The following is a 24,118-nucleotide window of genomic DNA, read 5'->3' on the forward strand; positions in this document are numbered from 1 at the left end:
TCGGGAATACCATAGGGCACACCCAGAAATCTTCTAGCATGCTCCAGTGCACCCTGGCCCACACTTTGAGAACCAGTGACATGTATTCAAGTGGGAATAGAAAGATACATTTGACTCTATATAATCCTTTAAAATTTGTTCAATGAGTTACTTTATTTTCACATTTTCTTCTTTCATTATTTTATTTTTCTTTTTAAAACACTACTTCTAAACATCTAATAAGATATAGCACTACACTGAAGATACATACAGAGAGCAATTGTACACATATGTGCATGCACACTCACGAGAGACAGAGAGAGATTTTTATCCCTTGAGAACTTATTATTCTTAAAATCTGATGCCCATTTCTGATTTTGTCCTTTTTTTGCATACAGTCTTCCTATAATTTTTATGCCTGCTTTGGCTCAATATAAAGTAAAACATAAGAAAGAATAATCTGTCCTTGAGTACACACAATGGAAACAGACAGCTGTAAAAGTGACTAATGCCAATAATCTAGAGCTATTCAACTTTTTCAATTAAGGGGGAAAAATTCTCTTTCCAGCTTGTCTGAAAAGTTATTAGCCCATCTATGTAACATTTGCTCAGTGTGCCTTCTTTCTGAGTAGTCCCAAAAATAATGTTCAGTAGAAAGCTTTCCAGTCCCATTCCCTCTACATGAAAGGCTATTGAATTCCACTAGACCTGTAGTGAGTGACTTTTTTGCTCTTCATTTAAACACAGCAAGATTTTTTTTCAAACAGCAAGTGATAGGAGACTTTCAAACTACGCACACTTTCCAAAAAAATTCACAAGGGTAATTGTAATGTCTTGTGGAAATTATCCAGTAAATTAATAATAAGGCTATAAGTAGAAAGTACATTACTAAAAAAAAATATTTGTCAACATGTTATTTAGAACTCCTCACTTGAGGCATAAGAACAAATCTTAATACTAAAAACCAATTCTGAATTGGAAATAGTGAGCAATAAATGAATAACATTTCAAAGAATTTAAAATGAATTACTGAAATAAAGCATTATATTAATTTAATGCCTGTTCTTCACATAGACCAATTTAGGATATTATATTTGCATCACAAAATTATGATAACAGCTATTTTTTCCCTTCCCCTCATACATATTTTATAATAGAATTTTTGTGTTAACTGAATGAATAAACAAACCAAAATAGAGTTAATTATTCATATACTTCCAGTTTCCCACTATTGGTACTTTCAAAGATCATTCACTATATATATTTTGTTCCTATTTAATAGTTCAAAATAGCACAGATCTAAAAAATGTACTTTTTAACTATTCTGAAAGGAGATGAATCTATTTTTTCCAAACACTATTTCTTTTCTGTTCTTTCCTATAACTCAACCCTATTATTAGTTTATTTTGTTAAATTTTTAAAATTTTAGATAGTATATTAATATATAATTAAAAAATGTGTGCTTTACCCAGTTTCTTCTAAAGATAATATCATGTAAAACTATAGTAAAGTGTCATAATCAGTATATTGACAGAAATACAATTCACCTTTAAATCTGCTTAACCTTTTTCATTTCACTTGTACTCATCTGTGTGTATTTCTGTTTAGATTTATGCATTTTTTTCTATATAAACCAATATAATCAATACAGAACAGTTTTATGACTACCAGATGTTATCCTTTAATAAACATATGATCTTTCCCTTTACCTTACCTTAACACCTGCTAGTCAGTTTCCATTTATAATATTGTATATTTAAGAATGTTATATGGAGGCCCTGGGTGGTTGGCTCAGTGGTAGAGCGTCAGCCTGGAGTGCAGGAGTCCTGGGTTCGATTCCCGGCCAGGGCACACAGGAAAAGCGCCCATCTGCTTCTCCACCCCTCCCCCTCTCCTTCCTCTCTGTCTCTCTCTTCCCCTCTTGCAGCCAAGGCTCCATTGGAGCAAAGTTGGCCCGGGCACTGAGGATGGCTCTGTGGCCTCTGCCTCAGGCACTAGAATGGCTCTGGTTGCAACAGAGCGATGCCTCAGATGGGCAGAGCATCATCCCCTGGTGGGCATGCTGGGTGGATCCCGGTTGGGCTCATGTGGGAGTCTGTCTGACTGCCTCCCCGTTTCTAACTTCAGAAAAATACACACAAAAAAAGAAAAAAAGAATGTTATATGGAGGTGTTAGAGAAAATGACAGAGTAAAAAACTCTGCAATTTTTCCCATGCTTAAAAGTAATGAGAAAATACAGTAAATAGTAAAAATTAACTTTTTTGGAAGTTAATCAAAACCATGTGAAACCCAACAGCTTATAGTAATCAGTTTTTAAGAAAAAATAACTAAGTATCAATAACAAGAATGAGCTCTGGAGAATTTTAACTTACCTTAGTCTGATACTATACTCTTCAGCTCAGTAGCAACATTAAAAATAACTAATATATTATCAGTCCTGAAGGAGACAAAATGGACTTTATTTTCAAATAATAGATATTATTTGATCAATCTGGTGACTCACCAGAAGACAGCCAGAAATGAATAGTATTTTGCTCATGTCAGAACTCAGACAGTGCTTAAAACCATTATTAGTGTGAAAGTGTTGTTTGATAAAACATTCGCAGGCAAATATTTTAGTCACTGATGTCTGAGGTAATGGATAACAGTTGAGAAAAATGAGACTAACTAAAAAGCTTGGGAGGAACTCTTGGAGAATATGACGTACAAAAGGGTTTATAAAAATTTTAACATATTATTGAGGATAATGTGCATGAACAGGATTGTGCATATGTCAAAGAAAGACCTAAGAATATTCTAAGCTCTCAACTCTGGTTGATCTTGAGGTTCTGCTTGAACAAGATATAAATGCTGAGGCAGAACTGCAAATTTCCTAGTTGAGAGTTGAACGAATGATCTAACATTCAGAAAGAGCCTCTCTATAAAATCTGAGAAAACTTTTGCTTATGAGTTTAAGAAAAGTTTGTCCAATCATTAGCTGATTGTAAGACTATTAAAGCAAGGATTTCAAATCCAGTAAATAATATAAACTTTACATATCTTTTTCAGAAAAGTTGTTAAGCAAAGCAAAGCAAAAAAAAAAAAAAAAAAAAAAAAGAAAGATAATAGAAACACCAATCAAAGCAAAACCTGGGAAGAAGTGGGAATCTAATTTCCAGAGCTGTTGCATTATAATATTCAGAATTACACTATTTTGAACTGTAGTATTCAGAATTATACTTTTACTTTCACCAAAAATTTATAACTGCAAACAAAACAAACAAGAGTATCAGTTGCACACAAGAAAAAAGAAAGTAGTCAATAGGAAACATTCCCAAAGAAGGCAAATATGTAAGAAAGTGTAAATGTACATTCTGTTTGTAATTTTTTCTACTAGGTTTAAAAGATTAAATAAAACAATAAAATAATTATGAATCTATGTTGATAGGCACACAATATATAAAAATGTAATTTGTGGCTTCAAAGGCATAAAGAGAAGTTGACAAATTTATATAAGATGAAAAGTTTTGAATACTATTGAAATTAAGTTGATATTAATCTAAACAAGTTGATCTCAACTAAGATGATAATTATAACCCTGCAAACAACTAACCACTGAGAAAATAAATGAAAATATGTAATTAAAGAAATATCAAGATAATTAAAATAGTACACCAGAAAATACTATTAAACAGAAAATAAAGCAATAATGGAAGCAGTAAGAAACAAACATGTTATGACATATTGAAAACAAATAATAAAATCAGAGATAAGACCTAGCTTGTTAATAGTTACCCTGTCTGTAACATAGCTTGCCAAGTAGAGCAATTCAACATCACCAAATATTTTCCTCTGGAAAGATTAAAAGAAAAATGATACACCATTACTGAAACTGATCAAAGAAAGAAGAGAGAAGATTCAAATTACTAAAATCAGTCATGAAAATGGTGATATTACTACTGATCTTACAGAAACACTAAGGATTGTAAAAAATTATAATGAACAGCTATATGCCAAGTTATTAGCTCTTTTAGGTGAAATGTAGAAATTCCTAACAAGACAAAAATTACTAAAATGTACTCAAAAATTAATAAAAAAAGTCTGAATAAACATAGCAAACAGAAAGATTAAATTAAGTGTCTGGGGGTGGGAAACTTCCAACAAGGAAACATACAGTCCCAGGTGGTGTCACTGATAAATTGTACCAAACATTTGAAGACTAATTAATACACGTCCTTCAGAAACATTCCAGAAATAAATAAATAAGTAAATGAGAATACTTTTCAACTTATTCTATGAAACCATTGTTATCCTGATCCCACAGTGAGACAAAGATACCACAAAAATTAAAATTACACACCAATATTTCTTTTATGTATACATGCAAAATTCTCAACAAAATACAAATAAATGGAACCCAATGGAAAAGATTATAGACTGTTTACAAGTGACATTTTACCCAATAACTCAACATTAGGTTAACATCTAAAAATTAAATAATATAATACAATACATCAACATAATAGAGAACAAAAAACACAAAATCACAATAAATACAGGAAAGGAATTTTGCAAAATTGTACATTTCTTTATGATATAAACAATGAGCAAGTAACAAAAAGGGATTTTTCTCAACCTGACAAATGACATCTATGAAAAATCCACAACTAACATCTCACTCAATGATAAATAAAAATTAAAAAAATTAATGCTTTCTTTATAAAATAAGGAATAAGGTAAGGATGTCATTAGTTTCCACTTATATTCAATATTGTACTGGAAATTCTATTCATGGAACTTAGATGGTAAGAAAAAGTGAAGGCATTCAGATTGGAATGTCATTAAGTAAAACTCTTTCTATTGAGAAGATTTCCAAAATACTATGAAAACAAATAGTTCAACACAGTTACAGAATAGACAAATATACAAAATTAGTTATATCTTTATATACTAGCAATGAACTATTTAAAAATGAAATTAAGAAACAGTACCATTCAGATCCCATCCACTCATCTCCCTTCCCTCTGACAGCTGTCCCTCTGCTCCCTGTGACCCCACCTCTGCCTCTATTCAGTTCCTCAGTTTAGATGAAGCAATTACTGAACTTATATATACATAACACATAGATACAGATAACAGGACAGCAAATCCCAGAGGGAACAGGGGAGGGAGTTACAGGGAGGGGACAAAGGGTGTGTAATGAGGAACATTGGGGTGGGGGGTGGGGGTTATATTGAGTGGGACACCTAATCCATGTAAATAAAATACAATACATTAAAATTAATAAAAAATTTAAAAAAAGAAACAGTACCATTCAGTGCAGCATCAAAATCAATAAAATACTTAGGAATAAATTTAAAGGAGGTGCAAGTGGTATACACTGAAAGCTATAAATTATTGAAAGAAATAATAGAAGAATTAAGTAATGAAAAGGGAGGTCTTTCTGCTGAGAGTTTCCCAGAAGCTGGCCCTTACTTGCAGTCAGGAAGCAAGCAGACAGTGGTAGCAGCAGCAGTGCCACTCCACTCAGCACACACACACCACGCCTTAGCAGCAGCAACGTTGTCTATAGAACAAAATGGGTGTAGGGATGTCATTATTTACACAAATTTTAATAAACAAACTTTTCTATAAAATGAAACTCATGGACATAGATAAAAATGAAGTGGTTACCAGGGAGAGGGGGTTGTGGTAGAAAGGGTGTGGGGAGGGTAGTAAATAACACCAAATATGCAGTGACTGAAAATGATTTCACTTTGGATGATGGGCACACAACACAATCAACAGTTCAAATGCTGTAGAAATATTTACCTAAAACCTATGTACATCCTATCATCCCTTTCCCTCTATTCTCTTTGACTCTGGTTCCTTTGATCTCTTCTCTGTCTCAATTCTATTGCTCAGTTTTCATTGTTCATTGGATTCCTCAAATGAGTGATGTCATATAATATTTTTCTTTTTCTGCCTGGCTTATTTCACTTAACATAATAGTTTCCATATCCATCCATGTTGTCGCAAAAGGTAAAATTTCCTTCTTTTTCTTGGTATATATGTACCACTGCTTTTTAATCCACTCCTCCACTGATGGACACTTGGGCTGTTTCCAGATCTTTGCTATTGTGAGCAATGCCGCCATATATATGGGGGTGCATCTCTCTTTTTGAATCATTAATGTGGTGTTATTGGGGTATATTCCTAAAAGTGGGATAGCTGGATCAAAAGGCAGTTCGGTTTTTAATTTTTGGAAGAATCTCCATACTGTTTTCCACAGTGACTGCACCAGTCTGCATTCCCACCAGCAGTGCAGGAGGGTTTCCTTTTCTCCACATCCTCGCCAGCACTTATTCTGTGTTGTTTTGTTCATGAGCGTCATTCTGATTGGTGTGAGGTGATATCTCATTGTGGTTTTAATTTGCATTTCTCTAATGATTAGTGATATAGAGCATTTTTTCATATGCCTATTGGCCATCTGTCTGTCCTCTTTGGAGAAGTGTCTATTCATTTCTTTTGCCCATTTTTTGATTGGATTGTTTATCTTCCTGATGTTGAGTTTTACAAGTTCTTTATAAATTTTGGTTATTAACCCCTTATCAGATGTATCGTCGAATATATAATCCAGTTGTGTAACTTGTCTTTTTATTCTGTCCTTATTGTCTTTAGCTGTGCAAACACTTTTTAGTTTGGTATAGTCCCATTTGTTTATCCAGTCTTTCATTTCCCTTGCCCGTGGAGCTAAATCGGCAAATATATTGCTGTGAGAGATGTCGGAGAGCTTACTGCCTATGTTTTCTTCTAAGATGCTTATGGTTTCAAGGCTTACATTTAAGTCTTTTATCTATTTTGAGTTTATTTTTATGACTGGTGTAAGTTGGTGGTCTGGTTTCATTTTTTTGCAGGTCCAATTTTCCCAATGCCATTTGTTGAAGAGGCTGTCTTTACTCCATTGTATGCTCTTACCTCCTTTGTCAAATATCAGTTGTCCATAAAGGTGTGGGTTTATTTCTGGGTTCTATGTTCTGTTCCATTGATCTATATGCCTGTTCTTATGCCAGTACCAAGCTATTTTGAGTATAATTGCCTTGTAGTATAACTTGATATCAGGAAGTGTGATACCTCCCACTTTATTCTTCCTTTTCAAGATTGTTGAGGCTATTTGTGGTTTTTATTTTTGGTTTCATATAAATTTTTTGAATATGTGTTCTATATCTTTGAAGTGTGTCATTGGTATTTTAATTGGTATTGCATTGAATTTATAAATTGCTTTGGGTAATATAAACATTTTAATGATGTTCATTCTTCCTATCCATGAATATAATATACGCTTCCACTTGTTTGTATCTTCCTTGATTTATTTTATCAATGTTTTATAATTTTTCAAGTATAAGTCTTTAATCTCCTTGGTTAATTTTCTCCTAAGTACTTTATTTTTGAGAGGGCACTATGGGGCGGGGGGCAAGGGAGATGTTGAGGGGAATACAGGGAAGGGGGAATGCATTCGGGGCAACACTAGAATCTATTTAAACAAAATAAATTAAAATCAATAAAACCCCCTATGAACACTTAGTGATCAATGTCATCTCATTAAATTTAATTTTTTAAAATAAAATTAGATAAATAAATAAAGTTTTTCTAATAAAGCATCCTTGAACTCTGTTTTTAAAACCTTCTGAACCATGAATTGAAGCCAGCAAAAGTAGTTTATGGCTATGGACTTCAGCACAACCATAAATATTCCTGTTCCAGAATTTACAATTTATCTTCAGTCTAGGTTGTAAATGCTAGAACATTAACTTGAAGAAAATAATGGAAAGGTGTCCTTTGTTAATCAATTGGAAGACAATATCATTCAGGTGGTAATATGAGACGAAACCATTTCTAAAATCAAGCAATCATAAAAATGTTCACTGAGATTTTGTAAAGATGATAGCTGATCTTAAAATTTATATGGAAATACAGAGGACCTCAGATAGTCACACAATCTTGAAAATAATTAGAATATTCACATTTCCTGATCAGAAAACATATAATAGTTCTTTCTTACCTGAAGTAAGAAACTGAAGTTTCACTTGCAGTTTCAGTGACCTGTGGTCAATGTGGGTTTGAAAATATTAAATGGAAAATTTCATAATAAATAATTCTTATGCTTTAAATTATGTGCCATTCTGAAAAGTGTGATGAAACCTCACACTGTCCCTCTCCATCCCATTTGGGATGTGAATTATCCCTTTTTGTCCCCAGGGTATCCATTCTGTGTATACAACCTGCATGTTAGTCATTTAGTAAACATCTTCATATCAGATTGACTGTCATGATATTGCGGTACTTGTATTAAAGTAAGTATTATTTTATGTAATAATAATCCCAAAGTGCAAGAGTAATGATGCTAAAAAAAAAATAAGAGTAATGATGCTGACAATAAGCTAAAGTGAAGCCATAAACTGTTTTCTTTAAAAGATGAAAAATTCTTGACTTGCCCTGGCTGGTTGGCTCAGTGATAGAGCGTCAGCCTAGCGTGCGGAAGTCCCGGGTTCGATTCCCGGCCAAGGCACATAGGAGAAGCGCCCATCTGCTTCTCCACCCCTCCCCCTCTCCTTCCTCTCTGTCTCTCTCTTTCCCTCCTGCAGCCAAGGCTCCATTGGAGCAGAGATTGCCCGGGCGCTGGGGATGGCTCCGTGGCCTCTGCCTCAGGCGCTAGAGTGTCTCTGGTCGCAACAGAGCAACGCCCCAGATGGGCAGAGCATAGCCCCCTGGTGGGCATGCTGGGTGGATCCCAGTCGGGCGCATGCAGAAGTCTGTCTGACTGCCTCACAGTTTCCAGCTTCAGAAAAAAAAAATTTTTTTGACTTAATGAAAAAAAAAATATGCTGAGGTTGATAAGATATGCCATAAAAATGAATCTTCAAGATGTGAAATTGCGAAGAAGGGAAAATAATATTTTTTTAGTTTTGCTGTTGTACTTCAAACTGCAAAAGTTATGACCTTAGTGCATAAGTGCTTAAGATGGAAAGACATTAAATTTGTGGTTGGCAGACATGAACAATAATGTGTTCAAATTGATTGACTGCAACATGTTGCACCAGAAAGAAATGAGCCTATATGAACATGTGAGGTAGGGATAAAAGGTTTTTTTCCCTTTATTGTTACTTGCTCCTTGACAGTTGAGATTACTGTACTTACTTTATTGAATCACCTTAGCATTATTATTAAAAATTAATTAACCATACATGTGTTTACATATCTGTCATTTATCTACCTGTTTATCTATTATGTATCTATCTAACCTATCTCTATATGTTCAATGTTGATCAATCTAGATAAAAATTTATTAATTTTATTATTATTGTTTTCAAAAAGCTTTTGGTCTCATCAATTTTCTCTACTGTTTGTCCAACTTCTATCTTGTTAAATTTCACTGTAATATTTATGTCTTTCCATCTACTTACTTTCTGTTGAAATTACTCTTTAATATTTAGCTTCTTAAGTAAAGAACATAGATTATTTAAACACTGTTCTTTTTAAACTGTTAGGAACAGATACTATACTTGATCTTAGCCAAAAGGCATAGAAGATATAAACCACTATTCTGTTTAAATTAGTTAGTAATATAGTAATAATTATGTTGGTGCCAGGTAGATACTGGAAATATCAGGAAGAATACTTTGTAAAGTATATTATCATTTAACCACTATTCTATATACTGTAAGCTAACACAAAATAATATTGAATGCAAACTGTAATGGAAAAATAAAATATAAATTAAAAAGAGAAAAGAATCAAGCTAAACTTTCTCTAAGACCTGCTTTAGCTGTATCCCACAAATGTATGTTGTGTTTTCATTATTCATTTTAAAATATCTAGGTTTCTTTTGTTATTTCCATTTCCATTGACCAGTGGTTAATTAGAACCATGTTATGTAATTTCAAAATGCTTAGGACTTTTCAAACTTTTTTACTGACTTCTATTACATTCCATTGTAGTTAGAGGGAATTTGCTCTGTTTTCCATAATATTACAGTCTTTGAGACTGGGTATATGGTTTAGTATGGTCCACCTTGTTCAAACTGCCATATACCCTTGAAAAGAACGTTTAGTTTGATGTTATTGGAAGATAAGTTACATAAATGTAAATTAGGTCATTTGTTTGGTATCGTATAATTTTTCTATGCCTTATTTGATTTTCTGTCTGTTTATTCTGTCAATTATCCCTGAGGGAAATATTGACATATCTAAATATAAATGTGAACTATTGATTTTTCCTTTCAGATGTACCTAATTATTTTGTTTTAATTTTAAACTCAGGTATTAAGTACATTCTCTTTTAGCTTTTTAAAATATCTTATTTATTAATTACTTTGTTTATCATTATGAAATGTCCCTCTTTGTCTCTATTAATATCCTTCTCTGAGGTCAATTCATATAGCCATTTCTTCCCTCCTGAATTTAGTAAATCCATATTTTTATGCAATTCATATAGCCATTTCTTCCCTCTTGAATTTAGTAAATCCATATTTTTATGCAATACATATTTTCCATTTTTTATTTTAAGAATCCATTGCCTGTGTTTCTTGTAGAATGCATATATTTAAGACCATATATATTTATGGATCATTTAAGTTAATGCTATCAGTTAAATGTTAAAATATTCATTTTAAACTTAATCTCTTATTTGGTTTATTTATGTTCACATACATATTTCTTTATTAATTTTCTTCTTTTTTGTTTTCATTTTATTTATTTATTTTTTTATTAATTTTAATGGGGTGACATTGAAAAATCAGGTTACATATGATCAGAGAAAACATCTCCAGATTATTTTGACATTCGATTATGTTGCATACCACTCACCCAAAGTCAAATTGTCTTCAGTCACCTTCTATGTGGTTTTCTTTGTGCCCCTCCCCTTAACCCCACCCCCTCTCTCCTTCCTCGCCCCTTCCCCACTCACCCACCCAACCCCCTGTTACCATCACATTCTTGTCCATGTCTCTGAGTCTCATTTTTATGTCCCAACTATGTCTGCATTCATATAGTTCTTAGTTTTTTTCTGATTTACTTATTTCACTCTGTATGATGTTATCAAGGTCCATCCATATTATTGTAAATGATCCAATGTCATAATTTCTTAGGGCTGAGTAGTATTCTATAGCATATATGTACCAAAGTTTTTCAATCCACTCGTCCACTTACAGCCACTTGGACTGTTTCTAGATCTTCGCTATTGTGAATAATGCTGCCATAAACATGGGGGCGCATTTCTCCTTTTGAAACTGTGCTATCAAGTTCTTAGGGTATATTCTTAACAGTGGGATAGCTGGGTCAAAAGTCAGTTCAGGAGATGACGTCAGAGTAATGGCGGGGTAGGAAGCGATACCGATAAATCTCCCCCAAAACTCAACAAGATCTTCAACCAGAAACAGAAAAACCTATACTTGGAGCTTCCAGATGCTTCGCAATACACCCAAAGGTATGATTGAGTGAAAAATTGGCTAAATATATAACCAAACCCCGAAGGAAATAGGGAGTAAGAAATGCTCCGCCTTCCTCACTAACCTAAACAGGGCGGCTTACTCTGGTAACTGTGAATATAGAAACTGAGGCGGGCAAAGGGGGTGAATACAAACGGCCGAACCAGGCTGTGGCACGGAGATCCAAGCCAAGGAAAATCTGATCCTGTGGCAACCCGGGCAATACAAGCTAACACTCGCGCCAAACCCAAACAAAGAAAGACAAGCGGCGCGGCCATTTTACCCGGTCTCCTGGTTGGTGCGCAGTTAGTGGGCGAGAGATTTCTTCCTAGGCCCCGGGAGTCAGTGCCCGTGTTGCCCCACGGAGAGGGAGGGTCAGAGGCCTTTCTGTGGGCCGAGGGCAGAGTCTCTGGGCAGCGCCAGCGCCCTGGGAAAGCCACGCACGGGAGGGAGTGAGAACTAATTCCAATGGTGGAGATTTTCCTTGCCGAGGGTGTTTCACTCAGAGGGAAAGCAGCCGGCCTCATATCCTGGTTTGCGCGCGCAGATAAGGAGTGAGCGATTCCTCTGAGTGCCTCGTCAGTGTGCGCCCGTGTCATCGCACAGAGGAGCAGAATCAGGGGCCTTTGTGTGGGCCAAAGCGGAATCTCGGGCCGCCCCAGCGCCTTGCAAAAGCCGCGCACGGGGACGGAGCGAGACTCAATTCCAACGCTGCAAATTTTCCCTGCGGTCGGGGGTTTCACTCAGAGCATGAGACTGCTGGCCGGATATCCTGGTCTGCGCGCACAGCCAGTGAGTGAGAGTTTTCTCCAAGCGCCCCGGAAGTGGGCACCCACTTGTGTTACCGGACAGAGTGGCAGAGCCAGAGGTCTGTGAGTAGGTGGAAAGCCCGCCTGATTATGCTAGCAGCTCTGACTGACTGAGCCTTACCCAGAGCCCTGTGCTGAGTGGAAATAGAGTGGGGAGTTGCCAGCTCTTTGAGCCTCTTACTATCCAGGCAGAGGCAGCAGCAACCCCATAGCTGGATTATCAGGCTACTAATTGAGGAAGGAAAGACTAGGATAAAGGCTCCAGGAACACGGACTCTCTCACTGTCGGAGCCTATAAATGCTAATAGCCTCGACTGCCAACGAGACTAAAGCACAATACATGACATTGCCATAGAGACTTATCAACTGCAAACCTCCACCTGAGGGTGGCAAAGGGGCAAAACCCAGGGTACAGAGTCACCGACCAGGAAGAGGGAGAGAAAAGAAAAAGCAAGAAGATAACCTCTCAAAATCAAGAATAATCTGCAGACTTTATAACCTATCCCATTTTATTATATTTGTTCGTTTGTTTCTCTTATCTTCATTCTTGATACTTTTTTTTTCCTCCTCCAATTTGGCCGATTAACTCTCTACCGGTCTTACTCTCTCCTCTCCTTGAACTACACTACCCATAAGTGTTACATCTCCCATTATCTTTTCTCTTCTCTTCCTTTCTCTCTATGAGGGTTGCACTCCAAAACCCTTAACTCTCTCTCTCTCTCTCTCCTTTCTTTTTTCTTCTTTTAGTGGTTCCCTCTTTTTTTTTCTCTCTCTCTCTCTCTTTCTTTTCTCCCTTTATATTAGTTTCTTCCTTTTTCCTTTACATCTCCTCTCATTCAAACCTCAATAACAAACAAATTATCTTATCTGGGACTCAAACTTATGTTTGTGGCATTTTGGGGGGTTTTTACTTCACCTTTTTAACTCACTAGCAGTGCTTCCATCCCTGGCTCTCCATATTATCTAGTTCTTGTTCCACTAAATACAATAGTAATTTTTTAATTTGTCCCCCCATTTTTCCGTTTTCCTCTTAATCCTCTCATCATAACTCTTAGACAACCAACACCTAAAAGCAAATCATTTTATTCTTGACCGAAATTTTTTCCTTATTTGCTTTTTGTGGGTCCATACGCTCTTTTTTTTCTTTTTTCTTTCTTTTTTTTTTTTTTTTTTTGCCCCTTTATTACTTTTCCCCAATTCAGGCCCTCCATCACAGGCATTGTTTGTTATAATTCACAGTCCACCACAAGATTTTATCAAGAAAGAGGGGAGAGGAGAGGAGAGGAAAAAAGGAGGGGGAGAATAATTTCCTTTTTTTTTTTTTTTAAATTTTTATTTTATTTTATTTTTCTTTATTTCATTATTAATTTTTTTTAAAAAAACAACTCTTTTCGATTTTTTTTATTATTCTTTTAAACTTTTTATTCTTTATTAAATCTCATTAATACTATCAACAAAACCACCCTCAGATGCCATTAAGGAAGAGAAAATCAAATATCATGGATACAAAAGAAAGAGAGGTAACACAGCTAGATGAGGAAAAATCTATGGAGAAAAAATTTAATATATTGGAAACCTTGGAGCTAAATGACAGAGAATTCAAGATAGAAATCCTAAAAATCCTCCGAGATATACAAGAAAACACAGAAAGGCAATTTAGGGAGCTCAGAAAACAACTCAATGAACACAAAGAATATATGTCCAAGGAAATTGAAATTATAAAAACAAATCAAACAGAGATGAAAAACTCAATTCACGAGCTGAAAAACGATGTAACAAGCTTAGCTAATAGAACAGGTCAGATAGAAGAGAGGATTAGTGAAATAGAAGACAAGCAACTTGAGGCACAACAGAGAGAAGAAGAAAGAGACTCAAAAATTAAAAAAAATGAGATAGCCCTACAAGAATTATCTGACTCCATCAAAAAGAATAACATAAGAATAATAGGTATATCAGAGGGAGAAGAGAGAGAAAATGGAATGGAGAACATACTCAAACAAATAATAGATGAGAACTTCCCAAGCCTGTGGAAAGAACTAAAGCCTCAAGTTCAAGAAGCAAACAGAACTCCAAGTTTTCTTAACCCCAACAAACCTACTCCAAGGCATATCATAATGAAATTGACACAAACCAACAGCAAAGAAAAAATTCTCAAGGCAGCCAGGGAAAAGAAGAATACAACATATAAAGGAAGGCCCATTAGATTATCATCAGATTTCTCAGCAGAAACTCTACAAGCTAGAAGAGAGTGGACCCCAATATTTAAAGTCCTGAAAGAGAGGAACTTTCAGCCACGAATACTATACCCATCAAAGCTATCCTTCAAATATGAAGGAGAAATAAAAACATTCACAGATACAGAAAAGATGAGGGAATTTATCATCAGAAAATCCCCACTCCAGGAATTACTAAAGGGGGTTCTCCAATCAGATACAAAGAACAAAAAAAAAAACAGAGCCACAAGTAAAAGCTCCAAGAAGAACACAATAAAACCAAATTTAAACTGTGACAACAACAAAAAGAAAGAGGGGGAGAAGATGGAGATTAACAGTAGCAAAGGACGATGGAGTGCAAAAGTACTCACAAAATAGTTCGCTACAATGAACAGGGTAGGGACCCTTTTCATTATTCAAAGGTAACCACCATTGAAAAAACCACCACAGAAGCACATGAGATAAAAAAGATAGCAACAGTGGGAAGATGTATGGAATACAACCAAATAAAAACAAAAGATAGAAAAACAAAAGAGAAGGATCAAACAAGACACAAAACTAACAGAAAGCAAGATATAAAATGGCAATAGGGAACTCACAAGTATCAATAATTACACTAAATGTAAACGGATTAAACTCACCAATAAAAAGGCACAGAGTAGCAGAATGGATTAAAAAAGAAAATCCAACTGTATGCTGCCTACAGGAAACTCATTTAAGTAACAAGGATAAAAAGAAATTCAAAGTGAAAGGCTGGAAAACAATACTCCAAACAAATAACATCCAAAAAAAAGCAGGTGTAGCAATACTCATATCGGATAATGCTGACTACAAGACAGGAAAAGTACTCAGAGACAAAAATGGCCATTTCATAATGGCTAAGGGGACACTGAATCAAGAAGACATAACAATTCTTAATATATATGCACCAAACCAAGGAGCACCAAAATATATAAGACAGCTACTTATTGATCTTAAAACAAAAACTGACAAAAATACAATCATACTTGGAGACTTCAATAAACCGCTGACGGCTCTAGATCAGTCATCCAAACAGAGAATCAACAAAGACATAGTGGCCTTAAACAAAACACTAGAGCACCTGGATATGATAGACATCTACAGGACATTTCATCCCAAAGTGACTGAGTATACATTTTTCTCCAGTGTACATGGATCATTCTCAAGAATTGACCATATGTTGGGCAAGAAAAACAACATCAGCAAATTCAGAAAAATTGAAGTTGTACCAAGCATATTTTCTGATTATAAAGCCTTGAAACTAGAATTCAACTGCAAAAAAGAGGAAAAAAATCCCCAAAAAATGTGGAAACTAAACAACATACTTTTAAAAAATGAATGGGTCAAAGAAGAAATAAGTGCAGAGATCAAAAGATATATACAGACTAATGAAGATGACAATAAGACATATCAGAATCTATGGGATGCAGCAAAAGCAGTGATAAGAGGGAAGTTCATATCACTTCAGGCATATATGAACAAACAAGAGAGAGCCCAAGTGAACCACTTAACTTCCCACCTTAAGGAACTAGAAAAAGAAGAACAAAGACAACCCAAAACCAGCCGAAGAAAGGAGATAATAAAAATCAGAGCAGAAATAAATGAATTAGAGAACAAAAAAACTATAGAAAAAATTAATAGAACAAGGAGCTGGTTCTTTGAAAAGATCAACAAAATTGACAAACCCTTGGCAAGACTTACCAAGGAAAAAAGAGAAAGAACTCATATAAACAAAATCCAAAATGAAAGAGGAGAAATCACCACGGACACCGTAGATATACAAAGAATTATTGTAGAATAGTATGAAAAACTTTATGCTACTAAATTCAACAACCTAGAAGAAATGGATAAATTCCTAGAAAAATACAACCTTCCTAGACTGAGTCCAGAAGAAGCAGAAAGCATAAACAGACCTATCAGTAGAGAAGAAATAGAAAAAAACATTAAAAACCTCCCCAAAAATAAAAGTTCAGGCCCTGACGGCTATACCAGCGAATTTTATCAAACATTCAAAGAAGACTTGGTTCCTATTCTACTCAAAGTCTTCCAAAAAATTGAAGAAGAAGCAATACTTCCAAACACATTTTACGAAGCCAACATAACCCTCATACCAAAACCAGACAAGGATGGCACAAAAAAAGAAAACTACAGACCAATATCTCTAATGAATACAGATGCTAAAATACTAAACAAAATACTAGCAAATCGAATACAACAACATATTAAAAAAATAATACATCATGATCAAGTGCGATTCATCCCAGAATCTCAAGGATGGTTCAACATACGTAAAACAGTTAATGTAATACACCATATCAACAAAACAAAGAACAAAAACCACATGATCTTATCAATAGATGCAGAAAAGGCTTTCGATAAAATACAACACAATTTTATGTTTAAGACTCTCAACAAAATGGGTATAGAAGGAAAATATCTCAACATGATAAAGGCCATATATGATAAACCATCAGGTAACATCATATTAAATGGCACTAAACTGAAGGCTTTCCCCTTTAAATCAGGAACAAGACAGGGTTGTCCACTCTCTCCACTCTTATTTAATGTGGTACTAGAGGTTCTAGCCAGAGCAATCAGACAAGACAAAGAAATAAAAGGCATCCATATCGGAAAAGAAGAAGTAAAGGTATCACTTTTTGCAGATGATATGATACTCTACATCGAAAACCCCAAAGAATCCACAAAAAGACTACTAGAAACAATAAGCCAATACAGTAAGGTCGCAGGATACAAAATTAACATACAGAAGTCAATAGCCTTTCTATATGCCAACAATGAAACAACTGAGAAGGAACTCAAAAGAATAATCCCCTTCACGGTTGCAACAAAAAAAATAAAATACTTAGGAATAAACATAACAAAGAATGTAAAGGACTTATATAATGAAAACTATAAACCATTGTTAAGGGAAATCGAAAAAGATATAATGAGATGGAAGAATATACCTTGTTCTTGGCTAGGAAGAATAAATATAATCAAGATGGCTATATTACCCAAAGCAATATACAAATTTAATGCAATTCCCATCAAACTTCCAATGACATTTTTTAAAGAAATAGAGCAAAAAATCATCAGATTTATATGGAACTATAAAAAACCCCGAATAGCCAAAGCAATCCTAAAGAAAAAGAATGAAGCTGGGGGCATTTCAATACCTGACTTCAAACTCTATTATAGGGCCACGACAATCAAAACAGCATGGTATTGGCAGAAAAATAGACACTCAGACCAATGGAACAGAATAGAAAGTCCAGAAATAAAACCACATATATATAGTAAAATAATTTTTGATAAAGGGGCCAACAACACACAATGGAGAAAAGAAAGCCTCTTCAATAAATGGTGCTGGGAAAACTGGAAAGCCACATGCAAAAGAATGAAACTGGACTACAGTCTCTCCCCCTGTACAAAAATTAACTCAAAATGGATCAAAGATCTAAACATAAGACCTGAAACAATTAAGTACATAGAAGAAGACATAGGTACTCAACTCAGGGACCTGGGTTTTAAAGAGCATTTTATGAATTTGACTCCAATGGCAAGAGAAGTGAAGGCAAAAATTAATGAATGGGACTACATCAGACTAAGAAGTTTTTGCTCAGCAAGAGAAACTGATAACAAAATAAACAGAAAGCCAACTAAATGGGAAATGATTTTTTCAAACGACAGCTCAGATAAGGGCCTAATATCCAAAATATACAAAGAACTCATAAAACTCAACAACAAACAAACAAACAATCCCATAAAAAAATGGGAAGAGGATATGAATAGACACTTCTACCAGGAAGAAATACAAATGGCCAACAGATATATGAAAAGATGCTCATCTTCTTTAGCTATTAGAGAAATGCAAATCAAAACAGCAATGAGATACCACCTCACACCTGTTCGATTAGCTGTTATTAGCAAGTCAGGTAACAGCAAATGTTGGAGAGGCTGTGGAGAAAAAGGAACCCTCATACACTGTTGGTGGGAATGTAAAGTAGTACAACCATTATGGAAGAAAGTATGGTGGTTCCTCAAAAAACTGAAAATAGAACTACCTTATGACCCAGCAATCCCTCTACTTTGTATATATCCCAAAAACTCAGAAACATTGATACGTAAAGACACATGCAGCCCCATGTTTATTGCAGCATTGTTCACAGTGGCCAGGACATGGAAACAACCAAAAAGCGCATCAATAGATGACTGGATAAAGAAGATGTGGCACATATACACTATGGAATACTACTCAGCCATAAGAAATGATGACATCGGAACATTTACAGCAAAATGGTGGGATCTTGATAACATGATACGAAGCGAAATAAGTAAATCAGAAAAAAACAGGAACTGTATTATTCCATACGTAGGTGGGACATAATAGTGAAACTAAGAGACATTTATAAGAGTGTGGTGGTTACGGGGGGGAGGGGGGAATGGGAGAGGGATAGGGGGTGGGGAGGGGCACAAAGAAAACAAGATAGAAGGTGACAGAGGACAATCTGACTTTGGGTGGTGGGTATGCAACATAATTGAACGACAAGATAACCTGGACTTGTTATCTTTGAATATATGTATCCTGATTTATTGATGTCACCCCATTAAAAAAATAAAATTATAAAAAAAAAAAAAAAAAGTCAGTTCAATTTTTAATTTTTTGAAGAATCTCCATACTGTTTTCCACAGTGACTGCACCAGTCTGCATACCCACCAGCAGTGCAAGAGGGTTCCCTTTTCTCCACATCCTCACCAGCACTTATTCTTTGTTGCTTTGTTTATGAGCACCATTCTGACTGGTGTGTGGTGATATCTCATTGTGGTTTTAATTTGTATTTCTCTAATGATTAGTGATATTGAGTATTTTTTCATATGCCTATTGGCCATCTGTATGTCCTCTTTGGAGAAGTATCTATTCATTTTTTTTTGCCCATTTTTTGATTGGATTGTTTGTCTTCCTGGTGTTGAGTTTTACAAATTCTTTATAAATTTTGGTTATTAATCCCTTATCAGACATATTGTCGAATATGTTCTCCCATTGTGTAGTTTGTCTTTTTATTCTGTTCCTATTGTTTTTAACTGTGAAAAAGCTTTTAGTTTGATGACATACTTCAAATATGTTAAACACATATTCCAAAAATTTATATGGAACCAGAAAACAACACGAATAGCCTCAGCAATCTTGAAAAGGAAAAATAAAGTACAAGGTATCACACTTCCTGATATCAAGTTATACTACAAGGCCATTGTACTCAAAACAGTCTGGTACTGGCATAAGAACAGGATTTAGATCAATGGAACAGAACAGAGAACCCAGAAATAAATCCACACCTTTATGGACAACTGATATTTGACAATGGAAGTAAGAGCATACAATGGAGTAAAGACAGCCTCTTTAATAAATGGTGTTGGGAAAATTGGACATCTACCTGAAAAAAAAATGAAACTAGACCACTAACTTACACCATTCACAAAAATAAACTCAAAATGAAGAAAAGAGGCCCTGGCCAGTTGGCTCAGTGGTAGAGCGTCGGCCTGGCTTGCAGGAGTCCCGGGTTTGATTCCCAGCCAGGGCACACAGGAGAAGCGCCCATCTACTTCTCCACCCCTCTCTCTCTCTCCTTTCTTTCTGTCTCTCTCTTCCCCTCCTGCAGCCAAGGCTACATTGGAGCAAAGTTGGCCCGGGTGCTGAGGATGGCTCTGTGGCCTCTGCCTCAGGTGCTAGAATGGCTCTGGTTGCAACAGGGTGATGCCCCAGATGGGCAGAGCATCACTCCCTGGTGGGCATTCCGGGTGGATCTCGGTCAGGCGCATGTGGGAGTCTGTCTGACTGCCTCCCCGTTTCCAACTTCAGAAAAATACAAAAAAAAAAAAACAACAAAAAAGCAAAGAAAAAAATGGATAAAAGACTTAAATGTAAGCCGTGAAACCATAAGCATCTTAGAAGAAAACATAGGCAGTAAGTTCTCCAACATCTCTCACTGCAATATATTTGCTGATTTATCTCCATAGTCAAGGGAAATAAAAGACAGGATAAACAAATGGGAATATATAAATCTTATTTTCATTTTAATTGTTTTAAAGATTTCATTTAATTTCTTCTGTTGTATTTTATCTCATTTATTGTTTTAGGCTTTACAACAATCATCTTGAGCTTATCAGAGTCTACCTTTATGCAAGAGTATACCATATAACTTGTCATTCTCCAAAGGTTTCTTTGTAAAATTTTCATTTTAATTTACTTTTACATATGTTATAAATTATCACCATTATCGTCATTTCCTTTTCTTTGTGTAATACAGTTGGATGTATATCAGATTGCTTAATATTGTTTAAAAAGTTACGGAGGATTTGTTAATTTCTTTTCTTTTTTATTTTTGACTCATTGTGAATAGTTTTTAGCTTATTGGTCAGCTAGCCATAAGGGAATGCTTACCTAGACCCTTTACCTCTCTGTCATAGGCTTTACTTCCTGTTATCAAAGAACATGATGTTTACCAAGAAGTAAAAGCTTAGGATTTTTGCTGGTAGTTTCTGAGCATATGTTCATTCCTTAGTCACATTGATGAATGTGGGAGCTTTTCAAAGCCCTATTCCTCTGCTTATCACCTTTCCCTGTCTTTACCTTTCCAAGTTATTCAGTCTGTGGATTGCTGACCCTTTGTTATCTCTTGTCCAAAGTAGCTGTGTCTGCTGTATTTGCCTTTAAATATTTTCAATAAATGATCTCCAGGGGCAGATTGTTCCAGCTCCAAGAAATTTACAAGCCAAAAGATAAACAAAAGCAAACTTTTCGCCAATGTTTCAGAAAGATAAACACACACACACACACACACACACACACACACATAAACAAACAAAAAAAAACCACCCCAACCACAATTCTTTGGAAACAAGGTTTGTACTGCCTCTCTGCAGCAGTAATTATACCAGGAATACTGCCAACCTCCCCATGACTAGCACCAAGCTAAAAAGTGGAAAGTAATAGCAGCTAAGTTAAAATGTCACAATTCTTTTTCTTATTAGATTTAGTGACTTTTTTTTTCATTTAGCATTCTATTAGTTGTAAGTTTTTAGTTACAATCCAGAGTTTTTACAATTTTATTTTGAAACCCCTACTCTGTCATTTCCAGTTCTAAACCTCTAGAGCTGTTTTTGCTCTGTTTCTTGAAGTGTGACTTCTTGTCATATTTACTGCATAATCTGGATGTTGAATAATGTCTCTTCACTCTTGTTCATGGAACTACAGATCTCCCCAACAAAGCTTGAAGACTTTTTTTTTGCTTAAAACTCCATGATAACTATTTTTGTTTTTATACAATAGTATTCTTTGTGTGGTCTAATGGAAACACCCTAAGATTTGATGATATTTTTATTCAGACACTCAATTCAGACTTCTCATATTTGAGAGTACTTTCTCTGCATATCTACATTTCACCCGTTACTTGGCCTTGTATAGTATAGATGTTTCAGATTCTATGAGATATAATTGTATTTAGCCTTGCTCAGTGAAACCTATGCCCTTTGTGTGGGTTTCCCTTCTTGTCCAGGGTCAAATAAATACCCTGAGGCAGAAATTTAGGATGATGGTTTAACCTAAAGGCAATTTCAGCTGCCTGCAGCAAAAAGAGCCAACCTCATGAGGCAAGTGTTAGTGAAAAAGGAAAGAGGTTCTATTTAGCTGCCGCAATCTGGTAGAATGGTGGACTCCGGTTTCAAAGGCCACTCCTCTTTTCTTCTCCAGCCACAGTTCTTACAAGGATAGAGCAGGGAAGGTTTTTGTTTTCTTATTAAATTATTTTGCTAGCTTTTGGCACACTTGGGTGCTGTTCATTCATCTTTCTGGCTTTTACCATACTCAGTAAAAGAACATCTTATTGCACCATTTTGGTAAATGGAGAAGACTACCTGGTGATCCCTTTCTATGGCAACAGAGGCTCACAACAACAGCGACCACCTAAACTGGCTGTCCACATTCCAACTGACATTTTTTTAAAAAAAGAGAGTGAGAGACATTGATTTATTGTTCCACTTATTTAAGCGTTCATTGGTTGATTATTGTATGTGTCCTGAACAAGGATTGAAATCCACAACCTAGGTCTATTGGGATGACATTCTAACCAACTAAGCAACTGTCCAGGACTGACTGACATTCTGTGACAAAAATAGAAGGACTCACTTAATTTGTTTTGATTTTCCTATGAATCACAGTCGTGCACTATTTGCCAATGCCTGAAAATATTTGCTCCTTTCATTTTTTATCAATTTCTTAGATATACATACTATGATGACATGTCAGATACAAGTTAATCATGGTCTCAAGTAGGGCGCCTGATATTATATTGTTCTGAATTATTTAAAATGCCTCATTTTAAACAATCATTTAAGAGGAAATAGAATGCTGAAATTGGACATCCTTATTTTGTTCTTGATCTTAAGGGAAATGCTTTTATTTTTGAAGATTTTAGCATCAATGTTCATCAGGGATATTGGTCTGTAATTTTCATTCTTTTTTCTTTTTCTTTTTTTTTTTTTTTCATTTTTCTGAAGCTGGAAACGGGGAGAGACAGTCAGATAGACTCCCGCATGCGCCCGACCGGGATCCACCCGGCACGCCCACCAGGGGGCGATGCTCTGCCCATCCTGGGCGTCGCCATATTGCGACCAGAGCCACTCTAGTGCCTGCGGCCGAGGCCACAGAGCCATCCCCAGCGCCCGGGCCATCTTTGCTCCAATGGAGCCTTGGCTGCAGGAGGGGAAGAGAGAGACAGAGAGGAAAGTGCGGCGGAGGGGTGGAGAAGCAAATGGGCGCTTCTCCTATGTGCCCTGGCCGGGAATCGAACTCGGGTCCTCCACACGCTAGGCCGATGCTCTACCGCTGAGCCAACCGGCCAGGGCTTGTAATTTTCATTCTTTATAGAATTTTTGTTTGGCTTTTGAATTAGTAAATTGCTAGCCTCACAAAATGAGCTTTAAAGTATTTTTTTCTCCTGCATTTTAAAAATAATTTGAGAGCAATAGGTGTTAGTTCTTTAAATGTTTGGGAAAATACGTTTGTGAAGCTGAAACCATCCAGACCAGGACTTTTGTTTTCTGGGAGTTTTTTAAGTACTACTTCAATTTCACTTGTTGTAATTGGTTTATTCAGGTTTTCTGATTCTCCTTGATTCAGTTTTGGAAAAGTCTGTGTTTTTAGAAATTTATCCATTTCTTCTTGGCATCAGTTATTTATTCTACTCTTATATTTCTTATTTTAGTTATCTGTATCCTCCCTAATTTAGTCTTAATGAATCTAGTTAAAGGTTCATCAGGCTGGTTTATTTTTTCCAAAACCAGCTCTTGATTTTATTGATCTTTTGTATTGTTTGTTTCTTTGTTTGCTTATTTATTTATTTATTTATTTATTTATTTATTTATTATCTGAAGTGAGAAGTGGGGAAGCAGAGAAACAGACTCCTGCATGCGCCCCACTAAGATCCACCTGGCAAGTCCACCAGGAGGTGATGCTCCACCCATCTGGGACATTCCTCCATTGCAACCAGAGCCATCCTCAGCAACTGGGCCAACTTTTGCTCCAACGGAGCTTTGGCTGTGGGAGGAAGGGAGAGACAGAGAGAAAGGAGAGGGAGAGGGGTGGAGAAGCAGATGG

General features: G+C 35.8%; 1 pseudogene; it reads right to left on the reverse strand.

The window, feature by feature from the left end:
* Window positions 1-9,409: 9,409 nt before the first annotated feature.
* LOC136386547 (U2 spliceosomal RNA) lies at window positions 9,410-9,531 on the reverse strand (annotated as a pseudogene).
* Between the last annotated feature and the right edge of the window lie 14,587 nt (window positions 9,532-24,118).

Source organism: Saccopteryx leptura, chromosome X, assembly GCF_036850995.1.
Source record: "Saccopteryx leptura isolate mSacLep1 chromosome X, mSacLep1_pri_phased_curated, whole genome shotgun sequence".
Taxonomy (NCBI): Eukaryota; Metazoa; Chordata; class Mammalia; order Chiroptera; family Emballonuridae; genus Saccopteryx; species Saccopteryx leptura.